The sequence below is a fragment of the Myxocyprinus asiaticus genome, chromosome 25, assembly GCF_019703515.2.
Source record: "Myxocyprinus asiaticus isolate MX2 ecotype Aquarium Trade chromosome 25, UBuf_Myxa_2, whole genome shotgun sequence".
Lineage (NCBI taxonomy): Eukaryota > Metazoa > Chordata > Actinopteri > Cypriniformes > Catostomidae > Myxocyprinus > Myxocyprinus asiaticus.
The window spans coordinates 40,105,930-40,123,928 of NC_059368.1; the positions used below are offsets into that span (position 1 = coordinate 40,105,930).

A 17,999-nucleotide genomic window follows, 5' to 3' on the forward strand; every position below is an offset into this window, starting at 1 on the left:
AGTTAGTCAAGCCTCAGTGAGTTCTCTATGTGTTCTATTTAGACCCTGGAAATAGTTGGGAGGGTTTTGTATGTCACCGGGATGGTGACTTCTGAATGTCAGTGTGAATGTGACAAGAATGAGGTTACTGCCGCTTTGGGGGGGGGGGGGGGGTTGCGGGTAGCGTAATGAGAGCGACAACTTTAAAAGTCTTGCGAGTCCTACTAACTTTACGTTTGATCTCGCTAACCGGTTGATCTTGCTCACCCGTGGTGGTGACTTGAAAGAGCTGTGTTCAGGTGCCTGGCTGTTATAATTTACTATAACATGAGTAAGCTGATCAATTCTTTGTCGATGTTTCCCGGAAATTATTGTTTGTGTGGAAGGGAGATCCCTTTTAACTTTGCGTATTATACTTCAGGGGTGTGCTGGTGAGGACTACTTTATATCCTGTTTGATAGTGTCGCTGAACTCTGTTAGCCAGGTAATTGTTTGTTTATGTTTCATCCCGACGTGCAATTTGTATGTGTGTTTTACAGAGACTGTTAATTTAATTGTGGATTAAAATGGTTGAATGCGCTGCATGTATAGGGTCATGCACAATGTATTGTGTTTTTATATATACATTTTAAACTGATAGTCTACTGTTTGTTATAGTTCTGCCTTTTCTTCCGGTTGTTGAGGCAGCCAATTTGCATAACCCTTTGTGTAACTTCAACTTTACTACAATTAAGGTATGTGATTTGTATTTTATTGGTATGAGTGTTGTATTTTAATTTGGTATTGTTTATTTACTGGGGTTATGTGATGTTTATTAAAGAGACTGTTCCATTTTAGGTGTTTGATCAAGCTGCTATCTAGGGCAGCCACTGTTTCTTCCCACCTTGAAATTTACTTTATGTAGGTGTATGTTATGCCAGTTTGTATAAACCTATAAACCTATGACCCTTTATGTAAAAGTGGGAGGTAAATATCCTCTGTGAGGTAGCCCCTCTGTGGTACAGGAGGTAAACTTGTGGAGTTTATCGGGGAATTGCACTGAGTTTTCTTTTGTTTGTTTGGATTGTGTTAATTTCTTTTTGCAGTGAATTTCCCTTTTTGTGTGATTATTTATATGAATTGTGTTGCGGTTTGGATTTGGTTATTGTACTAATGTGAATTTGTTTTGAAGCTGTCTTTGCCTCTGATATTAATTTAGAACATATCTCCCTATTTGACCCTGAACTAGCTCAGGGAGGTTAACAGCAATACCTCTTGGTGGATCATTGGAGTGTTGAATGGTGTTTTATTATTATGTCAAATAAAATTGTTAATATTTTTGTACTCTGGTTTTAAGTCAATTCATTTGAGCTGCCTGAGTGGGGAAAATTTTAGATTTGGGCTCTCCTACCAATAAAACAGGAGTAGCATAGTTGTACATGTTTGATGTGTTAAGTTTGCGGTAAAGGAAAATATATATATGACACCTAAAGGTAACTTGTATCTGACACAGTTCACACTAGAGTTGACTGAACCAATCTTAGACCTGTAACCACCTAGAGAGACAAACTGCCTACAATCAGAGAGATATGACCTGAACCAGTTTAATGCAGTACCGGAGACACCAAAGACAGATTCAAGATGGGTGAGTAAAACAGTGTGACCAACAGTGTCAAAAGCAGCACTGAGATCAAGAAGGATGTGAACAGAAAAAAAGCCTGAGTCTGAAGCCATTAACAAGTCATTATTGACTTTGACTAGAGCTGTTTCTGTATTATGAAATTTACAAAACCAGACTGAAATGGCTCAAAGAGATCATTGACAATGAGGTTATTGTGTAATTGAGAGACAACAGCTCACTCTAAGATTTCTGCAAGGAGGGGAAGATTTGAAATGGGAATGAAGTTGCTCAAATTGTTCAAATCCATATTAGGCTTTTTTGGAACTGGAGATACATCATGATGGCGCTGCGGATGGCCACCTCGGTGTGGAGCGCTTCTATTGTTTTGTTATTTTTGTTTGTTTGTCCTGTGTTTAGTAATCTTTTATTAGTTAGTTTATCAGAGACAAACTGCTGAACATTCGACAGCATACACCAGTCAATATTTTCCCGGATTTTGAATATTCGGACGTTTTGTTTGACATTCTAGTCGGAGGCACGGCTGTGTTGTTTAAACGCGCTAGGAGACGCAGGGAGATGAGCAGGTGCGCTGGTCAGGCTCCGTCGGTGCGGCTTTCGAACAACGCTGCCGAGCATTCATCTAGCAAATCTCCGCTCTCTCCCTAACAAAATGGACGAAATACATCTCCTCACCTGCACAAACAAGGACTTTTCAAACTCTGCTGCCTTGTGCTTCACAGAATCCTGGCTGAGTGAATCCATTCAGGACAGCGCGTTATATCTGCCGGGCTTTCAGCTGTTCAGAGCGGATCGCATCGTGGAGTTAACGAGGAAACTGAGAGGCGGTAGAACATGCTTTTACATCAATGAAAGTTGGTGTACAGATGTAACAACGTTAAAGAGGATGTGCTGTCCTAATTTGGAAGTGCTCTTTATTAACTGTAAGCCTTTCTACTTGCCGCGGGAGTTTTCCTCCTTTATTCTGGTGAGTGTGTATATCGCGCCAAACGCATGTTTGAATGCTGTGCTGCAACAGCTGGCAGATCAAATCACAGACATGGAACAACAATACCCAGACTCAGTTATTATTATTCTTGGGGATTTTAACAAAGCAAACCTCACACGTGAACTGCCCAAATACAAACAGCACATCACATGCCCAACCAGAGACAAAAATATACTGGATCATTGCTACATAACAATAATTGCATATCGCTCTGTCCCTAGAGCAGCTTTGGGACTATCTGATCACTGTCTGGTTCATCTTCTTCCAACCTACAGACAGAAATTAAAATCTGCTAAAAGGACTGTAAAGAGATGGACCAACGAAGCAGAGCTGGAACTACAAGCCTGCTTTGACTGCACTGATTGGAGTGTTTTTGAGGTTGCAGACACCAATCTGGATGAGCTCACAGATACTTTTACATCATATATCAGTTTTTGTGAGGATATGTGCATTCCTACTAGGACTTATTTAACATTTAACAACAACAAACCATGGTTTACAGCGGAACTCAGGCAGCTTTGTCAGGCCAAAGAGGATGCCAGGAACACACTGAATAAGGGAATCAGAGTGGCTAAAAAATGATACTCTGAGAAGCTGAAAAACAAGTTTTCAGCTAACGACCCTGCATCAGTGTGGAGTGGCATGAAACAATTACGAATTACAGGACTCCTGCCCCCAACCCTGTGGTGGACCAACAACTGGCTGACGACCTGAATGTGTTCTACTGTAGATTTGAAAGGCCCAATCTCACACCCCACACCCACTCTGACCTTCACTTCACACAAACACCAACACCTCTTGCAACCCCCCTCCTCCCCCCATCTGCTACTCAACCTGCACTTAAGATCTGTGAAGATGATTTGAGCCGCGTCTTTCGACTACAAAGGATAAGGAAAGCACAGGGCCCAGATGGCGTTTCACCTGCATGTCTTAGATCCTGTGCTAACCAGCTGGCCCCATCTTCACACAGATCTTCAATAGATCACTGGAGCAGTGTGAAGTCCCATGCTGCTTCAAACGTTCCACTATCATCCCCATCCCAAAGAAACCAAAAATCACAGGACTTAATGACTACAGACCTGTCGCCCTGACGTCTGTGGTCATGAAATCATTTGAGAGACTGGTGTTGGCCCACCTGAAGAACATCACTGGACCCTTTCTATATCCCCTTCAATTTGCTTATCAAGCAAACAGGTCTGTGGATGATGCAGTCAACATGGGATTGCATCATATCCTGCAACATCTGGACAGACCAGGGACATATGCAAGAATCCTTTTTGTGGACTTCAGTTCGGCTTTCAACACCATCATCCCAGCTATACTCCAGAATAAATTACACCAACTCTCTGTTCCCTTGTCTATCTGTCAGTGGATTACCAGCTTTCTGACGGACAGGCAGCAGCTTGTGAGACAGGGGAAACTCACTTCCAGCACCTGTACAATCAGCACTGGTGCCCCCCAGGGATGTGTGCTCTCCCCACTACACTTCTCCCTCTACACCAATGACTGCATCGCCAAGGACCCCTCTGTCAAGCTCCTGAAGTTTGCAGACGACACCACTGTCATCGGCCTCATCCGAGATAACGATGAGTCTGCATACAGAAGGGAGGTTGAACAGCTGGCTGTCTGGTGCAGTCAAAACAACCTTGAGCTGAACACGCTCAAAACGTTGGAGATGATTGTGGACTTTAGGAGAAACACCCCAACACTGACCCCCCTCACCATTATAAACAGCACTGTGCCAGCAGTGGAGTCATTCAGGTTCCTGGGCACTACCATCTCACTGGACCTGAAGTGGGAGACACACATTGACTCCACTGTGAAAAAGGCCCAGCAGAGATTGTACTTCCTTCGCCAGTTGAGGAAATTCAACCTGCCACAGGAGCTGCTGATACAGTTCTACTCAGCAGTCACTGAGTCTGTCCTCTGCACTTCAATAACTGTCTGGTTTGGTTCAGCTACGAAATCAGATATCAGAAGACTACAAAGGACAGTTCGGACTGCTGAGAGGATTATTGGTTGCCCCCTGCCCCCCCCCCCCCTTCAAGAACTATACACTTCCAGAGTGAGGAAAAAGGCTGGAAAAATCACTCTGGACCCCACTCACCCTGCCCATTACCTTTTTGAACTGTTGCCTTCTGGCCGATGCTTCAGAGCACTGAGGACCAGAACCGTCAGGCACAGGAACAGTTTTTTCCCTCAGGCTATCCATCTCATGAACAGCTAAATTGCCCCATTGAGCAATAACTATGTGCAGTACACAGTTTAGTCTTTCTTATATTTATCCAACACATCCAACCTCCTCTGCCATTTCATTCCTCTGAAAAAAAAAAAAAAAAAAAAAAAAACATTTGCACTGTACATAACAGATTTCTATTTCCACTGTACATAACAGATTGTATTAGATTTGCACTACCCATGTGTATGTGTGTATGTATGTATGTGTGTCTGTATGTATGTGTATAATTATTGTTTTATTTTTTATTTTTTATTATTATCTATGTCTTGCTGCTGTTTTTGTATTGTTTTTGTATGGTTGTACACTGGAAGCTCCTGTCACCAAGACAAATTCCTTGTATGTGTAAGCATACTTTGCAATAAAGCTCATTCTGATTCTGATTCTGATTCTGAATTTTAAATGCTGCAGGCAAAACACCAGTATGCAAAGAGTCATTTATTATGTCCAAGACAATGGGACACAGAGAGGCAAAACAGAATTTGAATAGACTATCAACTGAATAGAGGATTAACTATGCTAGTGGTAGCTTTCATACGTGATATCTCATTACTTAGAGTAACATGGTCGAGTTGAGAGAAATTTGAGAGAGGGGTGCCGGAGAAACAAGACAGGCTGAGGAATGAAACCAAAAAGACAGATATGGTAGCAAGAATATTTTTCTGAACAGTGGCTATCTTAGTGCTAAAAAAGTATAAAAACATGTTACAAAGTAAAGGTGATGCAGGCAAGGTGGTAGAACAATTACATTTGAGCAATCTATTAATAGTATTAAAAAGATGTCTCAGATTATTCTGATTATTTAAAATTATTGCAGAAAAATAACAGGATCTGACAGATTTGATTTCTTCTTTATTATCATGTAAGTTGTCTTTCCAAGCCTGGTAATATACGTTCAGACCAGAAAGACGCCACTTTCGCTCCATTTTACGATAAACAGCCGTCATTGAGAACAGATTGTCATTATACCAGGGAGCAGAATGCAAAGAAGAGATAGTCCGTGATTTCAGTGGAGCAAAATGATCTAAACCAGATGTGAGAACAGTGTTTAACAGAGAAATTGTGTCTTCAAGAAGATCAGAAGAAGAAAAACAACTTCAAGAAGAAACAATTGAGTTTTTAAAAGCTGACTAATCAATAGATTTCCATTTACAATATTTTACAGTGTGAGAAGAAGAATTAATGTTTGGTAGTTCCATATTAAAAAAGATGGCTAAATGGTCAGAAAGACCTAAATCAACAGAGGAAAACTCAGACACAAAAGAACCATTTGCCGAAACAAGGTCTAAGGTGTGACCTTTGTTATGTGTAGAACAGTCAACTAACTGGATCAAATCAAAACACTCCAATAAAGACAGAAAGTCCTTTGTCAATACTGAGTCTCTCAGTCAATGTGGATGTTAAAGTCCCCCAAAATAAGAATTCTCTTGAACTTGAGGCACAGCAGAGACAAAAAATCAGCAAACTCAGACAAAAAGGCTTCATTAGTCTTAGGAGGTCTATAGACTGTAGCAATGATGGTAGTGTGAAGGGCAGAGACACTCAGAACGAGGCACTCAAATGAAGTGAACTGTTGTACATACACTGGACGTATGTTGTATTTTAGGTTGTAAAGCACCATAATACCCCCACCTCTGCCAGAGAGTTACGGGAGATCAAACAACCCATAGCCCGTGGGAGTAATTTGATTAAAGAGGAGACCATCACTCTGTTTATGCCATGTTTCTGTTAAGCATAAAAAGTCTATTTTTTTTTTCTGTTATAATGTCCAATAACAACAGAGCTTTGTTATTGACAGAGCATGCGTTAAATAATGCTGTTTTAACAAGACTCGGAGACAGAGAAGAAGACGGGGAAACCTCCAGACATGGAAGCAATGACAAATTGTTAAATTCATCGGCAGTATAAAACAGTCTTTTGGCTTTCTGTCAAAACAGTGGAACAGAGATGGCAGTTGAGGACAAAGAGACAAAACTGCGCCTTGATCTGTGATGCATGTAGCATTTTGGATGCAATATTCCATTATTTTGACAAAGTTCATGAGTGTCTTTCGGCAAATAGTTTCATTTTAAGTTCAGTAGCTGCCGTGCAGTGTACCTTAAAGCCATGAAGGGACCCACATCCACAGTAGCCTCAGTGAGACATAAATCCTGGGCAAGGCGACAGCAGGGTTGACTCCACCATAGGAAACTCAAAGATAACAGCAGTTCAGAGTTTAAAAGGTAATCCCACATCGCAACGAAGAATAAATAAAGTAGTGCTCAGAATATAAAAACGTAAACTTCGAGGCTCCGAAAATCCGTGCTACCAGTAAAATAAATAAATAAACATTTAAACAGTGAGAGGAGTGGCAGCCAAACGTGCCAGCATTCCCTATCTACTGGAAGTGAACCGGATATTTTAACCACTAATAGTTCTATACATAAATAACTAATATTGGCATTATATTCATTCATTTTCTGTTATAGCATAATTTCATGTACAGCTGCTTTGAAACAACACCTGTTGTGAAAAGCGCTATACAAATAATTTGCATGTAAAAATAATGAGTGCCAGATCACAACATTTTTTTGTAAGGGCAGTGCATGCTTTTTCATTACGCACAACGCAAAATAAACAAGGGGGCTGATTTACTGTACGGATAATGGAGACTTCACCTCCAAGTGGTGAGCCAGGTGTGGGAGAGATAACGGGCAAGCCTGAAAACGCTCACTCACTGTCATCTGAAATCATTGTCAAAGGGAAACCACACGAGAGTGCACCAGCATGTGCACAAGAGACAGAACAGCAGCCAGAGAAAATAATAATTTTGAGATTTTAAACTTTAGCAAATCAAACTTCAGCATTCAATTTGTTTTATAGGTCATCTGTATGTACTATGTCTAATAATGAATTGGTAATGTACAGTACACTTAAGCTTATTTTGCCAATAAAGCTTAAAAATAAATTGAATCTGCCCATTTGATCCTAATATTAAAAAAGTAAACTGGAAAACAGCAGAAGATTTTGCCCAACTTTTAATAGCAGCATGTCCACTGATTTATGGCATCTATATATATACAGTGCATCCGGAAAGTATTCACAGCGCTTCACTTTTTCCACATTTTGTTATGTTACAGCCTTATTCCAAAATTTATTAAATTCATTATTTTCTTCAAAATTCTACAAACAATACCCCATAATGACAACGTGAAAGAAGTTTGTTTGAAATCTTTGCAAATTTATTAAAAAATAAAAAATGAAAAAAAAATCACATGTACATAAGTATTAATAGCCTTTGCCATGACACTCAAAATTGAGCTCAGGTGCATCCTGTTTCCACTGATCATCCTTGAGATATTTCTACAACTTGATTGGAGTCCACCTGTGGTAAATTCAGTTGATTGGACATGATTTGGAAAGACACAACCTGTCTATATAAGGTCCCACAGTTAACAGTGCATGTCAGAGCACAAACCAAGCCATGAAGTCCAAGGAATTGCCTGTAGACCTCCAAGACAGGATTGTATCGAGGCACAGATCTGGGGAAGGGTACAGAAAAATTTCTGCAGCATTGAAGGTCCCAATGAGCACAGTGGCCTCCATCATCCGTAAATGGAAGAAGTTTGGAACCACCAGGACTCTTCCTAGAGCTGGTCACCTGGCCAAACTAAGCAATCGGTGGAGAAGGGCCTTAGTCAGGGAGGTGACCAAGAACCCAATGGTCACTCTGACAGAGCTCCAGCGTTTCTCTGTGGAGACAGGAGAAACTTCCAGAAGAGCAACCATCTCTGCAGCACTCCACCAATCAGGCCTGTATGGTAGAGTGGCCAGACGGAAGCCACTCCTCTGTAAAAGGCACATGACAGCCCGCCTGGAGTTTTCCAAAAGGCACCTGAAGGACTCTCAGATCATGAGAAACAAAGATTGAACTCTTTGGCCTGAATGGCAAGCGTCATGTCTGGAGGAAACCAGGCACCGCTCATCACCTGGCCAATACCATCCCTACAGTGAAGCATGGTGGTGGCAGCATCATGCTGTGGGGATGTTTTTCAGTGGCAGGAACTGGGAGACTAGTCAGGATCAAGGGAAAGATGAATGCAGCAATGTACAGAGACATCCTTGATGAAAACCTGCTCCAAAGTGCTCTGGACCTCAGACTGGGGCGAAGGTTCATCTTCCAACAGGACAACGACCCTAAGCACACAGAAAACAAAAGAGTGGCTACAGAACAACTCTGTGAATGTCCCTGAGTGGCCCAGCCAGAGCCCAAACTTGAACCCGATTGAACATCTCTGGAGAGATCTGAAAATGGCTGTGCACCGACGCTCCCCATCCAACCTGATGGAGCTTGAGAGGTCCTGCAAAGAAGAATGGGAGAAACTGCCCAAAAATAGGTGTGCCAAGCTTGTAGCATCATACTCAAATAGACTTGAGGCTGTAATTGGTGCCAAAGGTGCTTCAACAAAGTATTGAGTAAAGGCTGTGAATACTTATGTACATGTGATTTTTTTTTGTTCGTTTTTTATTTTTAATAAATTTGCAAAGATTTCAAACAATCTTCTTTCACGTTGTCATTATGGGGTATTGTTTGTAGAATTTTGAGGAAAATAATGAATTGAATCCATTTTGGAATAAGGCTGTAACATAACAAAATGTGGAAAAAGTGAAGCGCTGTGAATACTTTCCGGATGCACTGTACTTGTATCGTCTGTAAAAATGTGTCTATTTAAATCTATCCACAAAAACAGAACACTTTAACATGTACACATTAAAATAATTAAAATAAATAATGATTAATCAATTTCTTGCAAGTTCTTTGAGACAAAGTATAAAGTTAATTTACATATGATTATATTTTAATGTTTGTTTTATTGTATCCTGTTCCAGGATTTATCGCAATTAATCACCTAAACCTGTGAGATTAATTATATAAAAATGTAAGTTTCACAGCCCTAAAACATTCTATAAAATTTACAATAAAATTGGCAACTGTTGTCACCAAAAACATGGTGACGATATCTCAGACATTTTAGCCACTTTATACTTTATTCTATACATATGTATTTTACAGTTGCATGAACACATCCAACTCAGAGAAACCCTGCACACCAAGTTCAAAACTTTTGTATTGCTATTACGCTTTTTTTTTTTGCATAAGTATTTGCATAATTCCTTTAGTGAATCGGGTCCTAAAACAACACAGACAGTCTGTTCAAATAAACAACACTAATTCATGCTCAGTGAGGTATATAGTTACATGTGAAGTACACTTAAGTACAGTCTAGATACAATTTATTTTACAGTGATGAATACTATGTAATGTTGTGTAACTGTTGTAATTATTAAGCTATTACATGTACTCAGCTGTGTACTAGTGAGATAATTTAAACTTAAGCACAGCTTGTTAAGGTATGTAGTTACACATGAAGTGCACTTAAGTACAGTCTAGATACACTTTATTTAACAGTGATTAATACTATGTAATAGTGTGTCATTTAAATGTAATTATAATGCTATTACATGTAACAACATTTGTCTGTTCCGCTGTAACAAGATTACAAATAGGTATGTTAAAATATTGGCCTGTTACACACACGTAATAATGCTTTTCTGTTTCACCTACATAATTACAATGTGTAAGTACATGCTGTTCCATAATTAATTACATATTAAGTACATGTTGTTTCATGTTATTACATTATTTAGTACTCTGTACTTACTTGGGTAATTACACTGTATCAGGGACACTGTAAAATAAAGTGTTACTAAAATGGCCTAAGATGTCAGACAGTCACTCCACCTCATAAAAATGTAAAGAAATGCAACAATTACTGATACACATTTATTGACAAATAGTTGTAAATTTAATTGTTATATTAAAAAGGTGATACTGTGTCCCGTGATTTGTACCGGGTTGTGGTGGCTGACCTTGGTGCCCCCTCAAAAAAATTTGGTGCATGCCACCCCTGAAGTTGACGCTGATCAATGCAAATGGATTGTGTGGAAATCAGCTTTGTTTGGACACACATCACATGAGTCAAAACAACTTGTACTCTCGTTATGTGTATTGAAATTGAACATTATCTGCTTATGCTCTTTCCTTTTTATTCGTTTCTGTTACATCGACCGACCAGAAGAAAGCTACTTAATTCTTTCTCATTTACATGGGCAACAATTAACAGGTATGCGTTAAAGAACAGTATGAAATGAATTGTAAATCTCTTATCTTGTTCAATAACTGAATAAATATAAGTTCAAAGTAACGTGCATGCATCATTACAACATAAAGGTTATCGGAGCGGCCGCACATAAACACTCCAAAAAATGTTTTCAGTTGCATAAGCAACTGCAAGCAGCGTCCTGCTGTGAAGCACTTTTTTCTCATTGTGAGTGTGCGCAAAGACATGGTTATCATTACAGGCACGGTGTAACGTATACTCAGACTCGAGGATGATGTTTGAACCCAAGCAGGTATTTATTGGCACACAAACAAAGACAGCAGGTAAGTGTTGACGTGACAGTACTGGGTTGCAGTAGTGATAGTTACCGTGATGAAGACTAATGCTGATAGAGATGGTGACTTTCCTTGAGGTGGAGGGTTTGCAACAACAAAGCTTGCGTTGAGGAGATGGACACTGGATTAGCTGGAGAGGAAACGTTTGGAGTAGAAGAGTCGCTGGAGAGGAATCATGATGGCATTTAACGCTGGAGATTCAGGTAAGTGAGTCTGTACACAAAGTAATATGACATGTTGGATGTTTTGTAAGTTTTAAAGTGAGACACTATCCACTGCTAGTGTGCTGAAATCAGAGAAAATAACATTCTTTATAATATCTCCTTTTGTGTTCTGCAGAAAAGAGAAAGTCATACAGGTTTAAAACAACAATGAGGGTGAGTAAATAATTAAGGAATTTAAATTTTTGTGTGAATTGTTCCTTTAACTGATTGTTCCTAAGCAACTATACAAAATTACACAAAATGCAGTTAGCCAAAGACCCTTTAAGCATGCAAGGTTTAGTGAGTTTTTACTATAAGATTAAAAAGTTATAGCAACACAAATTGAGAAATAATAATAATCTGCCAGAGGAAAAGCAGTATTATCCAAGTGAAATCAGTGGATTGCATTTATAATTTGACCACTTAAAACCATCAATGTCTCAGACCCTGTTTTCTAAAGAACAAAATTATTCATATGTTTTATGGCTGACACAAGTGGCTGGGTGGTATCCAGGGCTGGAAATTGGGAGTAACGTGGGTCCCGTTCAAGCTGGCTAATTTTGTTAGGGGAATAAAGGGTATTTCTATCTTTTCTCTACTAAATAGCCTACGAAAGCTTTGAGGGTTATGTACAAAAATGCGTGAGATCTTCTGCATCTGTGGTTGCGCAATGTTGACTATCATGAGTGGCCACAACACATTCACGCAACAGATCGACAGATGCACACGATAATCCATGGGCAACAGATCCACACGCGCTCAATTCACAAATCCACGCACCAAAAGAAGGCATACATATACTGGTTTCTTTGCTCAGAATACCATCCATAAGTACATAAGTGTTTGTGTAATTCAGGGGCGGATAGGCCATCGGAAGAACCGGGACTTTTCCCGAAGGGCCGGACGCGAAACAGGTCCGAATGGGTCGCAATAAGCTGAAATGGGCCGCCGTGTTATGCAGAACGGGCCACAAAAAGGTGCCGCGATATGCCGAAGGGGGCAGCGATATGCAGAATTTTCCAGCTGAGGTATTGCATGTTTTTAGTTAATTTACAGTAAAGTTACTTTAGACTTGCAAGCCAAATTTCAGTTTTAAAAATAACAAAAAAGAAACATTTCTCCTCAAATTCATCAATATATTGTTCTTTTGAGAGATGAAGGTTATTCCATGCACTTCTGTTTTGAAAGAATAAAACAAACTTGATCTAACCAGGTCAGAGAGAGAAGTGGACAACCCAGATGCACAACAACAAGAATACAAGTACACTAGAGTCTCTAATTTGAGAAAAAGACTCCTCACAGGTCCTAAACTAGCAACTTTAATTAACAGTATATGCCAAACCGGTTGCATTGCTGCAAGTAGAGGATTCTTGAATGAACAGTAAGTTTGAAGAATACATCATTTATTTGAAAAGAAATAGTCAATTGTAAAATATATGCCTTTATTGTAAATTTTCAATTATTTTCAATCAATTTAATTCATCCTCGGTGAACAAGCCAAAAAAAGTCCCCACAGTGAATCTCAGCCATTTCCACCACTGGTGGTATCTCATGTCTATAATTTATAAAATTATTTTGAAAGGTCTGGGCCCAGTTATGAAAGCCATCGCCCTTAAACAAACTTTAGCTATAAACACTGACGCCAGTTAATTTTTGGTTTCTCTTTCTTTGCCTTTCTCTATAATTGTGTTGCTCTGAATGCATTGTTGCTGCCTGTACTCAGAGAGAAATAAAAATAGAGAAGTGAGGGCTTGCGTATGGGACCCATTAGTTTGTTTATTAAGAGTCGTTCTCTCCTCTCCAAGGCACTAAACCACAGACATCTCTGCATGAGCCTACAGACCCAGATGCAACATTCAAAGCTGAGATGAGAGAACTCCAGTTAGATCACACCATATTACACTAACAGAACTAAGAAGTACCTTGTTTTCTTAATGTTTTTTATTATTATTATAATTTATTTTATTTATGTATTATTTTTTTGGACAGGTGATTTCATTTTATTCTTAGAGGTACCTTGGAGTTTTCATGTAAATACCATGGTAATTTTGTAGTCATGGTATTTATCAAAGTAGCATGGTTTTACCATCTGATACTATGTATGGTATAGTAAAAAGGTTTTTGTAATAGTATGTCAATGTACTATTACAAATAAAATGTTAAGATTTTAGCATTAGCAACATTAGCATTTAGCATTAGCATTAGCATTAGTTTTGAGGTCATTTTCTGCCTTTAAAGGGATAGTTCACCCAATGTTTTTTTATTATTTTTATTTTTTTGCATGAATTATCCCATTAAGTTTGGATGAACTATCCCTTTAACTCCTCCTTTGAAGTTCCAACTTACTAGCCTGGATGTTGTCATTGCAATGTAAAGTGGGTAAAGTTATTTTGGTTGGGAAAAAAAAATGGACAATGGGCATTTTTTAATTGTTTTTTTCTCTTTTTCACTTTCTAACAAAACAGGAAGCTTTAAAACGCTAATGCAACAAATGTCTTGGTTACGTATGTAACCTTGGTTCCCTGAGTGAGAACTCCACACAGCGTGATGCCGCAATGGGAACACGTCAGTGATCACGTGGTCTGAAGCCCTTATACAATTGCGCCAATTCCTTGGGTGGACGCAAGGCCAAACGAGGTCTCAACACAACAACTGATAACCCTGGCACAACATCCATACACAAAAGATTGATCATCAGGGCATGCCATGCCACCACCATCTGATTTTCATCCAGCACTGAAAAGGTCTTGCATGCAACATGCCCAGGGGAATGACAGCGGAAAAGCCCCAACAGCCTGTGAAATGTTCTCGCAGGGATAACACGCCCCACTCTGAACATCGCTAGACACTGGCGTAATGACTGAACGTGAGCTGGAGACAGGCATGCCCAAATCACCAGCGAGTCCAGCACCACACCTAGAAACAAAGTCTGTTGTCTTGGTAACAGGACGCTCTTGTCTAGGTTGACTCAGGGGATTCCTGTGTCCATTCGCACTCCATCTTCTCAAGCAAAGAGCCGAAATCCCAAACTGCTTTAAGCTCACAGAGCTCCATATTAAGAGGCCAAAGAACTGGAACAACTGGGGATAGCGTCTTGTGGAGAGAAAATGCGAGCCTCGATGAAGCGCCATTGTCCCGGTCAGTCCTTTGCAATGCAGAGAGCCGCATATGAAATTGTTCTGAAGTTACACTGTTTTCAATGACATCCTTACATGTTGCCACTCAAAAAGGGAGAAAATCAATCCTTGCTTCGACTTGAGTCACTGGAAACTTCACAGGCTTAGACAAACGCATGCACTGAAGAAAATCTGAGGGGTGGCACTGTGGGCTGGCGCTTATAAGGAGCCCATGATTTAGCTCCTTATGGGCATCACTTAAGCGCCATCAGCCACTGAATTGGCGTGACTGTATAAGGGCATCAGACCATGTGATCACTGATGTGTACCCATTGTGCCAACACGCAGTGTAGAGTTCCTACGAAAGGGAAATAAAGAGCAAATGATGCACATTAGTTTCATAACTGATTCTTTATCTATGTATTTGAGCATTGTTGTGCTGCCTCAGAAACTTATAGTAAATGCAGGTTTGTCACACTACCAGTTGCCTGAAAATCGGCTAGCTTTATCACTATTCTTCACCAACAGTAGCCTACAAGAAATAAGTACACTACAAACTAAATTGTTCAGTCAACATTCACAATTGGCTTCTGGCACTATTCTGATTAACCATCAACAATGAAAATCAGGGCTTAAAGAAAATCTTGAGTTTCCCAGTGGATATTATGACATTATGGTTTCGTCTCGTAAATACAATAATTCTGACAATACTTGAAGGGAGCAATTGTCCACATATAGAGATAAAATTCAGGAAGTTCTCACACACATACATCCCATGATATATCAACTGATTCTGAAACTACAGAAAGATATACTATGAATTCTAATACTGCTTCTGATTTATATATACTGTACATGCAAATGTTATTATGTTCGGCATGGTCTATAGCTACTGGCAGAGCGACTCCAATAAAGTGATGTCTAAAAAGACTTTTCCTGTTATCTTTTGTCTCACTGAATGTCTCTACAATGTTATGACTTAATAATTTCATTAGGAAAACTGCTGCATGCATTATCTGTGACACACAATCTTGCACATTGTTGGATAAAAGATATCACGATAATATGCACAGTTATCCCATATGGCCACAGGCGATTGTAGCGTATTGTACTGCCATGTATCACATCAGATTTGCTGTCACGATCAGTCCACAAAAATCATACATTAGATGAAATTAGCCTCGTTTGACACTTTAGTTTCTTTTAGATAAGATGCTAGATTGTCTCTACAACACTGACTACAAAAACAAGTTTATTATGAAAGGTCACACTAAAACTTGTAAAATGTGGTGGAAAAGTTCATGACTGTCATAACTGTCTAACTATCATAGAACATTGTTAGTGAACAAAAATAAAATAAATAATTACAAATTTGTTAAAATTGTGTTTTAAGATTTTTAAGGTTTTTTTGTTATAAAAGTCCACAACACCAAAAGTGCCCATAGTTGTTGAAAAAACTCCCTCATGTGGTGGAGTTTTCTCCAACTGCGAAACTGAGTTGTCTTGCATCCCGATTATTTACATTTGCTGTTTTATATTTTGGTTTAGCCACTGGCCATCAGATCATAAAACAGTCAAGATGTGCTTGAGGTTATTCCACTAAATGCATGCTCCAGCACCACTGCACATGTGCTCACCAGACCAGTGGACGATCACCCACTAAACTGGATTAGCCTGTAAAATCAAATATATTAATCTATAGGAAGATCTCCACAATGGATTAAAGACAGAAGGGTGCTTTCAGTCATATGGGGCAGCGTGTGTGTTCTCTAAGGGGATAATGGGGCTAGCTAAAGGACTCTGTGTGTCTAGAGGTCAAAGTTAAGTGTGACATGGCGCTGTTTGGGCGTCTTGCTCACTGATCTGCTATAACTTGTCAAGTCGTCATTTTTTATTTGTATAGCACTTTTCACCATACACATCATTTCAAAGCAGCTTTACAGAAAATCATGCATTAAAAAATAAATAAAAATTAAACTGTAATATCTATAAAGTCTTAAAGTGATCATTGCGTAGTTTGATTAAATATGATTGAAAATTGTGTATAAAAATTAAAGAATTAAATAATAATTTTATTTAGAACCCCTATGAGCAAGCTGAAGGTGACTGTGGCAAGGAACACAAACCTCCATAAGATGTTGGTTGATGGAGAAAAATAACCTTGGGAGAAACCAGGTTCACTGTGGGGTCCAGTTCCCCTCTGGCTAACCAGCATGTATATAGTGCCAATATTAGTTATTTATGTGCAGTGCAGGCCATGGTTTAAGATTAGTAAACTAAGTAAGTGTTAAGTTAAAAAAAAAAATTTATGAACTGTAAGATTAATGACTAATGTCTTTGAAGTCCATCCTGGATTAACTGCAGAAGTTCACATAGATGCTTTGTCCTTTGTTAGTTGGCTGATGAAGGCTTTTGTTGGCAATTAAATGATAGTCTATGTATTCCATTTCAAGAGTGTAGTCCATCAATAGACCAAAGTGATGCAGGCAGAGATCAATGAGGTGCATCGCAGTTCATCCGACAGATCATTTCGGTGAGGTTCATGGGGTCCATCCTAAATCCAATGTTCAGGCAGTGGCTTATGAAGTATCCGATGTCTTACAACTGGAGTTGGCATCAGTTCATCCTCTGAAGTCCATTGTAAAAGACTGGAGTGATGTCTGGCTAGCACCAGTTGCATTTAGTCGTAATCACTCAGAGACACATATCAGTGGAGTCCGACAACAATTAGGAACAGAGCTGGATCTGGCCGGCTCTGGTAATCTCGGGATATGAAAAATAGAATAATATATTTTTTTTTTATTATTATTATTTATCACACATTATACATTTTGCACATATACAGTGAAATTCTTTTTTTCACATATCCCAGCTAAGCTGGGGTCAGAGTGCAGGGTCAGCCATGATACAGTGCCCCTGGAGCAGATAGGGTCAAGGGCCTTGCTCAAGGGCCCAACAGTGGCATCTAGTGTAGATGTCATTCAATTTTTCGGCATCAGCAACAGTGTGTGTGTTGTAACTTAGCAATATTTCTGAGGTGGAAGAATGCTGTTCTACAAACATTGGAAATTTGATTTTCAAAGGACAGGTTGGTATCAAATATAACACCCAGGTTCTTCACTGTAGAAGATGATGTAACAGTACATCCATCGAGAGTCAAATTATATTTTAGAGGCTTATTTTTAGAGGTCATCATTAAACCCCACATTAGCCAACTGGGGGGGGTTTGCATGCTTAGGGCCTCAAAATATATTGCTGTAAGCAGCAAATGTTTAGGACAGAACCAATGATGTTTACATCAATGAGAATATTAGAGACTAGAGATTATTTATCCAACAACCAAATATATTCTTTATTAAAGAT

General features: G+C 39.3%; 1 long non-coding RNA gene across 2 annotated transcripts; it reads left to right on the forward strand.

Annotated features, from left to right (window-relative positions):
- The first annotated feature begins 11,383 nt into the window (after nt 1-11,383).
- On the forward strand, nt 11,384-15,533 carry LOC127415897 (uncharacterized). 2 transcript variants are annotated; one of them, XR_007893015.1, is made up of 3 exons: nt 11,384-11,520; nt 11,657-11,694; nt 13,986-15,533. It is a non-coding gene; the product is annotated as an uncharacterized LOC127415897 (long non-coding RNA). The 2 variants fall into 2 exon arrangements; XR_007893014.1 differs by lacking the exon at nt 13,986-15,533 and adding an exon at nt 13,326-13,432.
- The last annotated feature ends 2,466 nt before the right edge of the window (nt 15,534-17,999 follow it).